Raw genomic sequence first — 16,115 nt, forward strand, 5'->3', positions numbered from 1 at the left:
TGGAAACAAATCCCTTTAAAAGAATGTTAAACTGTTCTTAACTTTTCATTCCAAAACCAAATACGAGAAAGATAAAAAAAAAAGATTTTTTTTTAAAACAAATAAATGAAATGAGATGTGAGACATTAAATATCTCCTTTTTTTCTGTATCTCGGACCAGTCTTTCATGTAGCTTATTTACAAAAAACAGCAAACAAAACTAAATTTGAATATTTGGAAGCTCGTTTTTTGTAATTGAGCTGGTGGTACACAAAAAGAACTGATTTTTTTACATAGATATAAGGACCACAAAAAAAAATTGTAAACATGACATATGCTGTGTATGTGAACATAAAAAGGGATTTTGAATATTTGCATATTTTTTTAAAATTAGGCACAAAAAAAACCGCTTAATTAGGTGGCTTTTGTGACTTTTGATGCTGAAACATTTTTTTTTGGTACACATGATATGACATAAAAATGTTGGTACGTAGTTGTGTCAAAGAATTTATTATTTTTTGGTGCTAGACAGCATTTAGTTCTTTCAAAAATATAAAGCTATACAAAAGGAAATGTGGGCAATTTTGAATATAGTCATTGAGAATTGTTGTTTTAATATGCCTAAAACAGATGTACCGATGGAACTTAACTATTTGTCTGTTAATGATCAGTAAATATTTAATTTCAACTCATTTATATTAATTTAATACTTTTAAAATTAAAACACGAGTTTAAGTAGATAAATTTGTCGAAACGATATTAACTTGTGATGGTGAGGTGCTAGAGTGGTTAATAGGTTGGACTGCTAATCCAATGGGCTCTGCCCGCGTGAGTTCGAATCTCATCCTCATCGATCTTTTTTGAAGAAGTTTTTTGTAATTTTTTTTGGAAATTTAATGTTTTTTGAGGGAATTTGAGTGAGAAATGTTAAAGTAGAGTCATTGGAATCGGTCAGTTGCTTCAATAGGATCAGTTACTTCAATAGGTGGGATGGGGGGTCTAGGATTTTGTAAAATCTAGAACAATGTGCTTTCTAGCTAACTTAACCTCAGAATCTTCAGTATTTTCATAAATATTCCTAGATTCCCAGACAAAATTCCCAAAACTGCAAGTACAGTAGCGTCCAAAAAGATAGAACCACCTATGAAAATATTAGTATTTTGACTATAAAATCGTTAAAACTCAACCAATTTTGATGATTCTTTCGGTTTCTGAATCATAATTAAATATGTGATCAAATAATATAGAGCTTTTTGTATGGAAAAACTTAATTATAGTACAATAATTTTTTGAATGATTTTCAAGTGGGTCAAAAAGATAGAACCACTTTAGTCTTAAATAAATTACATTATTTTAGGACTTAACTCAAGATAAATTACAATTGTTATGTATAAACGACATGTTTATTGTTGTATATAAACATTAAAAGTTATGCTAAAGTATGTTTATGCAATGTTTTCAGCATAAAAACATTCCATGCTTTTTTTCAATGTTTTACTCGATTTTCTCGGAAGTCTTTAATTTATATATTAAAGTTTATCCATAAATTGATAGCACTTTTAAAGACCTTTCGATTGATGTACAAAACATTATCACAACATAAAGCATTAAAAAGATATCAATGAAAATCTTTACAAAAATCCAATATGGCGGCTCCATATAAATGAAATTTTGTAAAATTCTTTAAAAATAGTAGTAAGTTTTACAGTTTTTGGACATCATTTTGTCAATTAGATACTATTCTTTTATTTTATGCTCAGTTTTGTGAGCCTTGATCCATTTTTCAAGAGTAAATTTATGGTTTAATATTGACATTGCATAGAAACTGTTTCATACAAAAACTCGATCTCAAATTTTTTGGCAAATATCAAGTTTTATACATTAGAAATCATTTTATTGGATGAATAATACCTACTGTAAGCTGTTTTAATCAAACTTTGGAGTTCAATGTGGTTCTTCACCAAAAAATTTGAGATCGAGTTTTTGTATGAAACAGTTTCTATGCAATGTCAATATTAAACCATAAATTTACTCTTGAAAAATGGATCAAGGCTCACAAAACTGAGCATAAAATAAAAGAATAGTATCTAATTGACAAAATGATGTCCAAAAACTGTAAAACTTACTACTATTTTTAAAGAATTTTACAAAATTTCATTTATATGGAGCCGCCATATTGGATTTTTGTAAAGATTTTCATTGATATCTTTTTAATGCTTTATGTTGTGATAATGTTTTGTACATCAATCGAAAGGTCTTTAAAAGTGCTATCAATTTATGGATAAACTTTAATTTTTAAATTAAAGACTTCCAAGAAAATCGAGTAAAACATTGAAAAAAAAGCATGGAATGTTTTTATGCTGAAAACATTGCATAAACATACTGTGGCATAAATTTCAATGTTTATATACAACAATAAACATGTTGTTAATACATAACAATTGTAATTTATATTGAGTGAAGTCCTAAAATAATGTAATTTATTTAAGACAAAAGTGGTTCTATCTTTTTGACCCACTTGAAAATCATTCAAAAAATTATTGTACTATAATTAAGTTTTTCCATACAAAAAGCTCTATATTATTTGATCACATATTTAATTATGATTCAGAAACCGAAAGAATCATCAAAATTGGTTGAGTTTTAACGATTTTATAGCCAAAATACTAATATTTTCATAGGTGGTTCTGTCTTTTTGGACGCTACTGTATATATTCTGTATATACCTCAACAAATGAATTCCAATATTCATTTCCATTCTCCTCTACCTCATCACTTACTTTTCAATTATTCATTCAACATTCCAATTTTGATCAAATTTTTACCTTTTTTTGCACAACATTTCAAAGTGAAGCATCAGTATCGCAACAAAAAAAATGTGTAAATTTGCGTCTACATATGTGATAAATTACAAAAATGTACAGCAACAAAAAAAAAAGTATATGTAACATATCCAACATCATCCTCATCATCATCATCATCAATTGCTACTCGACAAAATAAAAATTGAGAGTAAAAAAATGTGTGTAAATATAAAAAAATAAGAGACATTTCGGCAGTCACACATGTGGACATATTTCATTTGATTGCAACTTTTTTTTCTCATGCATGACACACACAGCCGTACACAAAAAGATGTGAATTTTCTGTGTCAGTTGAAAAATGAATGTCATCAAAGGGCAGAGTAATGAAAATCGAATTCTTTTTTTTATATCCATCTCGTATTTGCTTAGGTGGCTGTTTGACGATTTTATGGGACATGTTGGTACTCTCTCTTTTTTTTGTGTAATTTGTATGTTGAAAGGGTTTCTTTTTGTGCAGTTTTGATGGTGAAACTCTTGATTTATTGAAATGGTTGAGCGCATTTAAATTTATGTCATTTTTTGGAAAGCTTTTTTGGATTATTTAATTTAAACTTTAAGCTAGATTAGTAACAAATTTGAACCTAGTCACGACGTCCTTGTACTAAACTTCGGACCTTTTAACCAATTCGTTCTATTTGAGAAGTAATAGCTTGATAATAGCTTCCATGGAAACCCAAAATATGAAATTGATTGAATTATTTTTATAGACTTTGTAAAAAATTGAATAATAAATGAGAAGAAATATTGAATTTATGAATTAATCGAAAGTTAATTGGAAACTCGTGAACAACTAATTAAAATAAACTTACGATAACATAATTATTGAAATTATATTATCTTTTGTTAATTACGGGTTGTTGGAAGTTGTAACTTTGTTATTATTATTAGCAATTCTTATCAGAATTTTAAGAAAATCTCTCACAATTATTGTGTTCTGAAGGTTTGCTATTGTTGTAAAAGAGTAGATTTCTGAGTCGTAGATTCCATGAAACTTAACGAATTTAATAGGAAGAATGTGTCTCGGTTGTGTAACCATTCAAGCCCCTTATTAACTTACTTACCGACTTGGAGCCTAGATTGCTACTAAATGCTTTCCACCTGACTTTGTTGCTGGCTGAATTACAAAGCTTGTACAAATCCTCAGTTTTGCCATCTAAATGGCATCCTTCATTACCGTCCTACGCCATGTTACTCTTGGAGCTCCTGGACGTCTTTTTCCTTGTGGAACAAGCTTGTTTCTTTCCCCTCAGTTACAACACTATTCCGTTTTCGAAGTGTGTTGCCTATCCAGCCATATTTACGCAATTGTACTTCTCAATCTGATTCGCGTTGTGAGAAAAGGGTAAAATCAGGGGCAAATCCAAGAAAAAAGGGTTGGAAATAAGGTTGAGGGTCAAGATCATACAATTTTTCAACAAAATCTTCAATTTGACAGGGTTTTTTGAGACAAAAATCCCCAAAATTTTTGTGTTCTATACCTAAAAATTTCACAACTTCCCCCTCAAATATTTCTGTCTACGCTCCAGGCTACAATGATCAAATAATTTATATTTTACGTTATGTAATAAACACAACGGTTACTAAAATAAAAATACTAGTAAAATTAATTTATTTTTAGCATCATAAGGCTTCAATTCCAACCTACATATCAACAATTATCAGTTTTCATTAAAATCATCAATTTTATTCAAAATTTATTGACAATCGACACATTTTTGTTTCAACAATTTTCACTTTTATTTCAAAAATTCAATTTTATTTATAAAACCTACAAGTTTGTTCCATTTTTCCTGCAAATTGCATCCATAAAAAATTCATTATTTCCTAGTAATATTGCCTCATGTCTCTTAAGTACAATGTTTTACGTCATTGAATTTGACATTTATGATGTTTTAAAATTTGAAGTCTACCTACAATGATTGTATTTCTATTACGTTGTTATTTCTAAACAAAATGTTAAAAAGTTTGTGGAAATGATGTAAATTAGAAAATTTGCAGAAAAAAGTATGTAAAATAATAATTTTCAAAGCTTAATATAAATTAATTATTCTTGGAATAAATGTGTTGAAAATAGCACTAGAATCATTTATATCCAAAATTGTCAGAAGTTCTCGAAACATTGAACCGGCTTAAGATGTTTTCCATGCACATAATGAGTTGATGATTAGGATTTTTGAGATATAAGCTCCAATATCCCACGCTCAATTTGCTAGCCAATTATTTTAGCATCAAAATAAGGTCTCAAATATTTCCAAGAATCCTTAATCGTCTAAAACTCATCATAACAGGATTTCGAGTTCCTGGATCTGTTAAGCAGCTCTGAATCTTCTACTTGAAATCCTCATTAAAAATGAAGGCATAATGACTATTTATTTGGAAGAATCTAAGCTCTAGACCAGCCTGACAGGAGTTCCATCGAATTTGGTCTCGTACTAGAGCTATGCTTACCTGGAATCGGATTTTCAGCTGTTTCTGCCTTCCTGGAATGCCTTTTCATTCCTCATAAATCTCACACAAATCATTTATACAATAAATAAATTAGCAACAACACAGCATATAAAAATAACAAGGAATTCAGCATGTTCATCCACAATTGTTTCAAATTCCGCCGGCATTTTCACTTCTCTTTCCAGGAAACAATAAAACAAAAAAAATTTATAAAAAATTCATCTTCATTTTAAGAAGTACTTCCGAGCAGCTCCTTCCGATGATTGCCATCCTTCATTCCTTGTGCTGTTTTTAAGAAGGACATGAAGGTTTTTTCATTATTAATGAGCTTGCATCATCATCATTACTCTCCATTTCATCATTCACTCGGCACAACCTTTCGACCTCTTCAACAAAATTATTTCGATGCTCATTTCCTCACTCCAGATTCTTTATATCCACAAGATGAGGGGAGTTCTTCTTAAATTCATCGATAAACATTCGATTGACCTCCTTGTGAATGTGGATATTAAAGGGCGATGTGTGGATGTATGCAATAAAAGTTAAATTGTTTTAATGACGATGAGTTTTATGGGAGATGAAGCTGTTTTTTGTGATTTTATTAAGGAATTGTCAGGGTTTTTGGATTTATCCTTAACAGACAGTGAACAAACACGCTTAAATGAGAATTTTTAGTTACTTCCTTGGCTGATACTCACTTGGATCAATTGCTGCTCTCAGAGAACGTCTAAAACTCATTCTATCCTATCAAAAGCTTCTGCCAGTTCGGAATGTTAAGAACTATAGCGTAACATCCAATCCAAAAATTCTTTCCTTGGCTGCGGTGCACGTTTGGGCCCATTGCCGCTCATAGAGAACATGCAAAGCCAATTCTATCCTTCGAGAATTTCTGGCAGTTCTGAATGTTAAGGACAGTAACGTCCTTTTCTACAAATTCAATCTAGGAATTCTTTGGTCTTCCAAGATATATCTTACCATCCACAAAGTCCGATAAGTGAAGGACTTTCTTACCTTAATGTCTTTGGATGAAACGTGGCCCTATCTAATACCTATCTATCGCTATATCAACCATGTCTTAACTCCTCTTTGTTTAGAAGTTATGTCACTCTATGAACTGGAACATCTTGTGGGTGCCTGTATGCATCTCCAGCCCATCTCAAACGGAAATCACACTAATTCAATATATGAAAGCATTTTCATTTTCGTGAGTGTGCATTGCAATTCAATTTCAGTTTTAAAACTGATTAAAATCAAGTCTTGCTCAGTTTGTATCAAGTCTTGCTCAGTTTCTTTCAAGTGTTGCTCAATTTCTTTCAAGTGTTGCTCAGTTTCTTTCAAGTGTTGCTCAGTTTGTATCAAGTGTTGCTCAGTTTCTTTCAAGTGTTGCTCAATTTCTTTCAAGTGTTGCTCAGTTTCTTTCAAATATTGCTCAATTTCTTTCAAGTGTTGCTCAGTTTGTATCAAGTGTTGCTCAGTTTCTTTCAAGTGTTGCTCAATTTCTTTCAAGTGTTGCTCAGTTTCTTTCAAGTGTTGCTCAGATTGTATCAAGTGTTGCTCAGTTTAATTCAAGTATTGCTCAATTATTGTTTAGTTTTCCCCACTTCGGGTAAAATTTTGCTCAATTTATGTCAATTGTTAGAAAATTTGAGGCAAGTGTTGCTCAAAGAGTATCTTCCTAGTCAGCTCATGTATAATGAAGCTTTTGCAGACATTTGAAGTTGAAATTGCAACAAATCCATCAATTAAATCCACAAAAAGTCTCCTTAAAGCTATCTAAATTCCAAAAAAAAATCTCATCAAAATCAACATAAACCCACAAATAAAAAGAAGTTAAAATAAAAGTGACCTGCATTATTTTCAATAAACATTTCGAACCTTTTTTTTCTTTACTTTCTGACCTTTCCTATTTACATTGCCATTTTTAATTTCTTCACTTCCTCATCTCATCTTTAATTTTTTTTTTTTTTTTTGCTATCCGCCTTATTTATACTTCATCTTAATTATGGTAAAAGCAAAAAATAACTAGTGTATCGGGTAGAAACCCAATGCGGATATATTCACACCGTCCCATAAAAAGTCTCGCGAGTAGGCCAAGCTTCGCTTGGCAAATGTTTGAGCGATCAAGCTCCACCGGGTAGGCCAAGCTTCGCTTGGCAATCGTTTGAGGGATCAGGCTCCAGCGGGTAGGCCAAGCTTCGCTTGGCAAATGTTTGAGGGATCAGGCTCCAGCGGGTAGGCCAAGCTTCGCTTGGCAAATGTTTGAGGGATCAGGCTCCAGCGGGTAGGCCAAGCTTCGCTTGGCAAATGTTTGAGGGATCAGGCTCCAGCGGGTAGGCCAAGCTTCGCTTGGCAAATGTTTGAGGGATCAGGCTCCAGCAGGTAGGCCAAGCTTCGCTTGGCAAATGTTTGAGCGATCAAGCTCCAGCGGGTAGGCCAAGCTTCGCTTGGTAAATGTTTGAGGGATCAGGCTCCAGCGGGTAGGCCAAGCTTTGCTTGGCAAATGTTTGAGGGATCAGGCTCCAGCGGGTAGGCCAAGCTTCGCTTGGCAAATGTTTGAGGGATCAGGCTCCAGCGGGTAGGCCAAGCTTTGCTTGGCAAATGTTTGAGGGATCAGGCTCCAGCGGGTAGGCCAAGCTTCGCTTGGCAAATGTTTGAGGGATCAGGCTCCAGCGGGTAGGCCAAGCTTTGCTTGGCACATATTTCCAGAATCAATTTTCATACAATGTTCAATGTTTCAAAAATCAAAGAAAACATTGATTTTGAAATTTTGTATGAAAACGAAAGTTTTTTGCTTTTTTAGAAGCAACGGCTGCTCCTGGCATGCCCAAAAACTAATCAGCTCTTCTATAGAGCAACACGGATCGATTGCAAAAAACTAGAAGTCTCTACGATATCTCGTTATTGAGATTTCTTGCTGATTAACTTGTTTGCTTGTTTGCTTGTTTGCTTGTTTGCTTGTTTGCTTGCTTACAGAAAGCGAATTTTTTGATTTTCTCGGCAACGCCTCAACCAATTTCAAATCTGTGTTTTGGTTATGGTGAGGAATTCCAGGCACAAACTTTTTGCGATAGAACAAAACTTGCCATTGTGCTTAGTTTTGCTGAAAACTCCAAAAAACTGATTTTTCAATCTGAACAAATTCAATACATTCACACGTGAAAACGGTGTGAATATAAAAAGCCACTTTGTAATTAAAATGAGAAAATAAATTCAACAAATTAAATTTTCATTACAGTAAGTCGAATGGCTGTTGATGGTAGAATTGACTGAATTGTTATTATTTTAATAAAACGTGGATGAACAAAATTAGAATTGGAAATTTTTGAAGAGGTTTTTTTTTGTGAATTTTATGTCCTTTTATGTGAATAAGATTTGATTTTATTAATTGAGAGCTTGTGTGGGCTGATTTAATTGACATTTGTCATATTTATGTTCTTAGGAACTTTTTGTTTAGTGTCAAATGTTAGACAGTGTCAAAAAAGTAAAGGGTTTGACCTGAATACGTCCCTAAATAGAGTATAATACTTACTTCCTTACTTCATTGTAATCCATGGCTTCCCTCAGATGAAGCTTAAAGTTGGCTCAAAATCGTTGTTAATTCTAGTCCAGCTTTCTTGTTAGCTCTCTTGGCGTTTGATTTAAGGATGGTATCTTGCTAGGCCAACGAACGCTGCATTAACCAGAGCCTTGTTTGAATCTGACAAACTTTGTGGTTTGGATTGACCAAATCTTCACTGCGAGAAGGTGAGGCATATAATTCGCATTCATACAGCTTACGAAAACCCTAAATAGATCATATCTAAGGCAATTATTTGATAGACTTTCCTTTTTAAATGGGTAAAAAGTAGATTAACTTATAATCAAATATTTAATAAGAGTCAAGTAAGGACTCAAAAATTCTCGCTTCTATTCAATTTTTAAAATACATCACTCATCCGTTCTAACATCTTATGTTGCCCCTTAGGTATCGTCATTGAACTTATTAGACTTCAGAAGCCAAAGTATCTAAACTAAAAATTATTAAAGCTGGATTGTAGGGTTCGAACCAGAGAGTTCAAATTTAATACTAACTTTAGTGATTCGCACCTTGCTAAGTGACCTATTAAGGCACTTATCCTTTTTAATCAAAATGTTCTAACCATAAAATCCCTTTTAACGCCATACCAAGTATTCTTATTCCACAATTAATCTTGTTTGACTAAAGCATTCTTCATAAAGCTTCAAGACTTACCCAGCAAAAGGAATATCCTGATCATCCAGTCCATAGAAAAGGAACTTAAATGAATTTAATCATCTCGACTTATAGTCAATTGTATAAATTTGTTCTCCTTCATCCAACTGATCAAAAACTCCATAAATTTTCTTATCTCATCCAATACCACAAACATTAATAAACTCATTCACTTCAGAAAGCGCCATTCCAAGCAATATTTTCTCAATCATCAACTTTTTTTTTTATTCCACTTCAAACTCAATGAATTTTTCCGGCAAATTCACAAGTTATGACAGTTTTCTTCCTCCGCTGTACGATAACAGTAACTCAAAAAATTGAATAAATAATCGCCTTGATTCGGAAAAAAGCACAAAACACGTTGCAAAATTATTAAAAAAATGAAAAACTTATTTCATTGCAAATTGTAGGGAAGAAAAAAACTGGAAAATACAGAAAAAATTTGCACTTAAATTAGAAAAAAAAGTAGAAATTTTTTTGTATCACAGTTTCTCAAATACACAACAAGCCACAAGCATCGGAACATGATGAAGTCACGAATCGATATCATTGAGTTTTGTGAAATGAAAAAATTTTTTTTTTCTTTCTCGCATTGTACTGTATCATTCATTTTGTAGTAGTTTAATATCGAGGTTGATGTATAATGTCATTCGAAATGAAAATTGCAATTGCAATTTCTTATTTTTTTTTTCTCTATCCATGCTCTTGTTGCTGCTGCTGCTGCTTGTTCAATAAAAAAAAATATAGAATTCTTCCTGTTTGAGTGTACAACTATGTAGGTGTACGGTGGGGATAGATGTGTGATGAGTTTGAAGTCCTTGGGACGAATTTTGATTTGACGGGAGTTGATTAAAAAAGAGAAAATTTAATTTTTCTTGGATATTTTTGCAAGTTTTGACAGAAGTTTTGGTGACAATGATTGAATTTGGGAGAGTTTGATCGAATTATTGACTAGATTTTGGTAGAATTTGACTGAAAATTGGGAGAATTTGATTAAAAACCGAGAAAATTTGATAGATTTTATGTAGAAATTGACTAATAACTTCAAAAACTGATAAAATTTGGGCTACATTTTGGCAGAATTTTTGTTGAAATTTGAATTAAAATCGAGAGATTTTATAGATTTATGAAAGAAATTGACACAAAATTCTGAATCTAACCGAATCGTGGCATAGTTTTACAAAGATTTAAGGAGCATTTGATCGATTTATCACAGAATTTTACCCGAACTGCACAAACCGGAAAGACCAAATCTGGCTATAAGACGACATGACTCTGACTCATCGGTATGATCCGGGATATTAAATCGATTAACCGTTTGTGCTATTCGGGTTAGTTGCATTTGATTTAAATATCGAAGAATTTTAATGATTTTAATTCCAAATAGAGCGTGCTTTCATGATCCAGAAATGCCACTTCGGTACCCAAATGCTGTTTCTTTTCCTGTTAGAGAAAATTTTGCAGATTCAGAGTCAATTAAAATTTCTTGCAGAGTTAAAATTTTATAGAATTTTGGAGGAAATTGTAATACGAAGATGATTGAATTTGACCGAATTCAAGCAGAATTTTACAGTTTTTTGACAAATTCGACATAATCATTCACATTTGTTCAAAAATTTGCCATAAACTGAAAGGATTTGTCAAAAATTGTCCAACTATCAACTGAATTTGATTGAATATTCAACAAAACTCCAAAAACTATGACAGAATCCTTAATTAAATATTCATCCAAACATCAAAAAACACCCAAACTTCTCTACAATTTCCCAAAAAAACACAATCAATCATCACTGATGAATAAAACTAGAAGGAAAATTGCATGGAAAAACTCACTGTTCAAGTTTGCTTGATACGACTTGTGAATTGTCGATAAGTTCATTTCTACCTTTTATTTGTACGTGCCTTAATAATTCATGGATGCTTTTGCTACTCTCATTCATTTTCTCCTCTTTTCTTCTTCTCGTTCTATTGATAGATCCATGCCATCAATAGTATCGACACTTGAATATTGATTTCATTTTATTTCTTTTTTTCTTTCTACTTCATCTTGTAGATGATTTGAGAAATACAATAACAACAAATAATCTTCTTCTCTTTTCCTTTTTTTGTACTTTATGCTGATGATGAAAAATTTAGTTCTTCTTTATTATTGTTGATTTCTTTTCATCACTTGTATTTGCTTGTTCAATTCTAAGGCTATTGTGTGTGCACAGTCTGATGGAACGTTGCATTCTGTAGTTGGTGAATTGGCAATGCAAATTTTTTCTGAGATGTTTGGAATTTTGTGAGTGTTCGAGGATGGTCTGGTGTGTGGATTGGAGGATATTCTGATTGATGAATTGAAATTTTGATTTTTAGTCAAAATTTTTCAATTTCTTTTCCTTTCGATTCGAAGATTCGACACAAAACCGACGTGACTTTAGCAACAAGGCATTGTCACGCTATGCTCAAACTGACCTAGGACCGGATTTTCGGTCGATGAACTCTTTTGTTCCACTCCGGAGGGTTCTCCTGTCTCATTTGATCCTTTTAACATTCATAAATTGACTATTTTGAGCAGACAAGCTCTGCTTTGGAACCTAGACAGCGTTCAAGGTCACAATAAGAATAGGCAAACACGAATGCATTTCTTGGGGTCCAATTTATCCGAATCCAACTCCATCAAGACTCAAGTAGGACCAAGGACACTATTTCAGACTTATTCACGACGTGTATCTTTCGAGGATTTATAAATGTTCAAAAATGATCAATAACTGATTAATCAACTACACATTTTCGATTCTAGGTACGCTTTCTCCTTATCGAGATCGGGATTTCCCGGGACATCCCGAAAATTCCGGGATCCCGAAAATTTCAATCCCGATCCCGAAAATATATCGGCCCGGGATTTCGAGAAAAAATAGTTCTAGGTCCCTCAACTTCCCATAGCAGCATGATGACAGTAAATAAATAAGGTTCTATGCACCACGTTCATTTATTTCCATAAAAAATCAATTGATTCTCCAAATAACACACAACAAATGCGCCTCATCCCCCACACAAACCATCAAATGACCTCATTTTTTACATCAATTTTCATCTTCTCCATATTTTTCCTGTTACCATTACATTCTTGTAAGTAGTTCAATAATAATGAAAATGAGTAAAATGAATTTTCTGCAATGAAGCAATTCTTCATGAAAGTTTTTTTTTTATTTGATGTGTTTTGTTCCCTCATCCTGTTCTACATACATATTGACTTGAACATGTCATGAATGGAAAGTCATTTATTTCTATATGAGGACATTATGATTATTGGAAATGACGAAAGTTTTTTATACTTAACATCAAATATGTCTGGATAAATGTCTCTTATGGAAGTAAAAAAAAAGGAACAATATTTTATGAGGGATTATTGCATGATTGCGTTTGTGTTTTTTGGAGGAGGATAAATAGGTTATGGGGAGGTTGGCATTGAATCAAAAGATTTACAAAAGGATTTATTATGAATGATACTAATTTTGATGATGGATATTTGTTTAAGGGAATGCTTTTTTGGGATTGGAATGCCCTTAAGTGACCTAGAATTGCTGAATAGTAGATTCCCTAGCAGCAAAGCTCGAAGTCAACTTGAGTCGACTCTACTCGACTCTACTCGACTCTACTCGACTCTACTCGACTCTACTCGACCAGAGAGATTTGAATTGAGTCAGCACATTTGAGTCGAGTCGAGTCGACTTCAACTATATCGACCTCGTGCTCTGCCTAGCAGACATAGAGCATGATATCAAAAGTAAGCTGAGATCACGCTCAGGAGCATGCTTAGCTACTCTATTTCAGTACAGCAAGCTCTTCAAACTCTCCTCATTATCTGTTAGGGATGCAACAACTTGAAGCATTAAAACTTTATCTAATCTGCAAACTTTCAGTCAATCTAACCTAAAAAAAATTCAAACACACAAAAAATCCCAAATAATACACAAAATCAAATTAAAATCTCATAAAGCTCACTAAAATCCAATTTTAAGTCCCTACCGAAAAATATCATCAGGACAAAGTTTTTCATAGCTGAATATAAAAGTTTGACAAAGTATCTAAATAAATTCCGAATTAATTTCTTTATAATTCATTTATATCTCACAAAAATATTCACAAAGTCTAACGCACATACACAACATTCAAGTTCCATGTACATGCATAATATTAAAGTACAGGTTGAACTAAAATTATTTTTCATAATGAAATTTTGATGAGATTTTTTGTAGTTTGTTGTTGTTGAAGCAGCAAAACCACATGTCTCTTCATATCAAGTTATGTACAATCCTTATAAAGGCTTTTATGATGCAATTCAGGGGATGTCTATGAATATACACATTTATAGAATATAGACAAACAGATAAAGTTGTTCCTTGTGATTTTTAAGATAGTAAAAAAAATTAAATTTATTTATTTAAGTCCCTCATTTTGTGTTGTTCTTCCTTTTTCTTCGTGACGGAAGGAATGAATTTTTTAATTCTTTAATACATAGATTCTGAGGATTATTTTGAGGGTTTGATGTCCATATCGTTTTTGATACTGGTTTATAAAGGGGAATGGAGTCATTAAGGGAGTCATGCAAATGGAGTCATTAGATAGGTGTTGCAGGCTTACTTGCAGGGAAACCTTCGAAGTTCTGCATAAAATCTTCAAAATTCTGTCATAGTCGTGGAGTTACCGATGATTTCCGACCTACTTTCCTCATAAATTCCTTCAAAATTCGTTTCAAAATCTCAGGTGTTCCTATGTCCATCCTTATATTTATTCTATTGTTTTCTTTATGCATGTTGTGTTTAGAGATACTTGCTTAATTCCTCGGCAAAGATTGAGTGAAGAGGCACGAGGGTCTATTGCCGTATTTTGAGTTTGTCGAAAGCTGGATTTGTCTTTAGTCAACTTCTGCCAGTTTCTAATTGGTAGAACTTTTACATCGTTGCTCACTGTAGTCCTATGAGTTCTTTGATCTACCCGAGATCACTTTCCATCCAGTATGTCAGCAGTGTTTGGATAAAATAGGTTGTAATTCTTACCATACCTATCCTGATTTAGGGACTGCCACTCATTAGAAAGGGTTGTTTTAATAGACTTTCAATCTAACTTTTCACGGATATATCCAGGCAAAACGCTTGGATGATAGTGGTCATTATTGTGGAAACAGGGTATGGACTTGACTTGTAACACAAGTTGATATGGACTTGGCATTTAGTCAGCTTCGAAGCCATATTTCTGCTTCGCCAATCTCCCTGGATGTATCTAAAAGTGTTGTGTATGATTCAATTTCAGTTGTACTCCAAAAGTCCTGAAAATACTTACACAAAAAAACTTAATTTCAAAAAAATCATATTAAACACTCCAGCCACTCTTCTGTCCTTCCATTAAAAAAGCTCATCATTTTTCCCGAACAAAAAAGAGTCCACATACTATCAACTAACAAAAAAAAAAAAAATATCTACCGAATAAAACAATGTGAAAAAATAAAGCTTCTTGCTGGTACTGCAAGTGCTGAGGTTAGGCTTTAGAAATTGATTTGAGTCAGCATATTTTATCTCCCACGAAATTGAATAGGAATAAAAAAAAGAATGAAAAAAAACTTTTTTTTGTGCTACTTTCTTAATCAATGCTTGCCTGTCTGTCTTCTCACTTTTGCTACGATCATCAATATTTGATTCTAGAATATTCATTTCCTACCGCTTAATTTTTTTTTTTTTTTTTGGATTCAAATTCACTTTTGTTCTTTTCTTCTTCATTTATTTGGCGCGTGCTGAATATGGTGTAAATGTAAAAAATGCTCTAAGTAATTTCAATGCGAACACGTTTTGATGAGATTAAATAATGCATTGGATATTGGATGAATAGGGAAGAAAATTGCAGGTTGGTTTGACTTTTTGAATTATTTAAGGAAGGGTTTATAGTTCTAGGAATTTTTTTACGGGAATAAGGAAGTGTAAAGGGATTTAAATGATTGGAAAAATTTAGAATCCTGTTGTAAATATTTAACAAAAGTTGAAGGAATCAATTTAGCAAAGGGGAACAAGCAGGATATTTTTGAAGTAGGGGGATTGTATTCAGAGTTGCAAAACAGGTGCCTGTGACAGGCAAAAACCGTGCAAATTCGTGATAATTAATATTGTTTTTCTTACAAGATCATACAAATTATCAAGAATTTGTACGGTTTTCGCATGTCACAGGCACCTGTTTTGCAACTCTGGTTGAATTTGTATGAATTGCAAACATTTAGGAAGTTTTAGGGTGTTTGCTCCAAAAACCTTAGCATTATTGAATTTTTTCCAACTTTTACTCCCAAAGCCCCTCTTGAATTCGCCTTTGATGTCCACACAAGTATGTGGACAGCATCAAGCTGCCTTGCGCCTATTTCATGCTTATGTGTTAGGTGAACATCGAGAATTTTTCATTATGTTCCGCCATTATGTCACTTTCTATTAAATAAAAGGATTTCTTTATCTATCAACAACTCTCATGCTTAATCCTGATTCATACTGATCTGACGCCCGCCTGGTGCCGAATTTTTACCATATGTTCCTTCCAACATTTGGTCTGTAATCAAAAAAATGACAAAT

The 16,115-nt window shown here is 32.9% G+C and overlaps 1 protein-coding gene and 1 non-coding gene across 2 annotated transcripts in view; both read left to right on the forward strand.

Annotated features, from left to right (window-relative positions):
- LOC139091076 (neural-cadherin-like) overlaps positions 1-16,115 on the forward strand; it is a 317,601-nt gene that overhangs the window by 139,842 nt on the left and 161,644 nt on the right. The window lies entirely within an intron of this gene.
- Positions 751-832, forward strand: TRNAS-GCU (transfer RNA serine (anticodon GCU)). Its single transcript has one exon. It is a non-coding gene; the product is annotated as a tRNA-Ser (tRNA).

The sequence above is a fragment of the Chironomus tepperi genome, unplaced genomic scaffold (genome assembly GCF_022539635.2).
Source record: "Chironomus tepperi strain 1889 unplaced genomic scaffold, CSIRO-AGI_Ctep_v1 contig_223, whole genome shotgun sequence".
Classification (NCBI taxonomy): Eukaryota; Metazoa; Arthropoda; class Insecta; order Diptera; family Chironomidae; genus Chironomus; species Chironomus tepperi.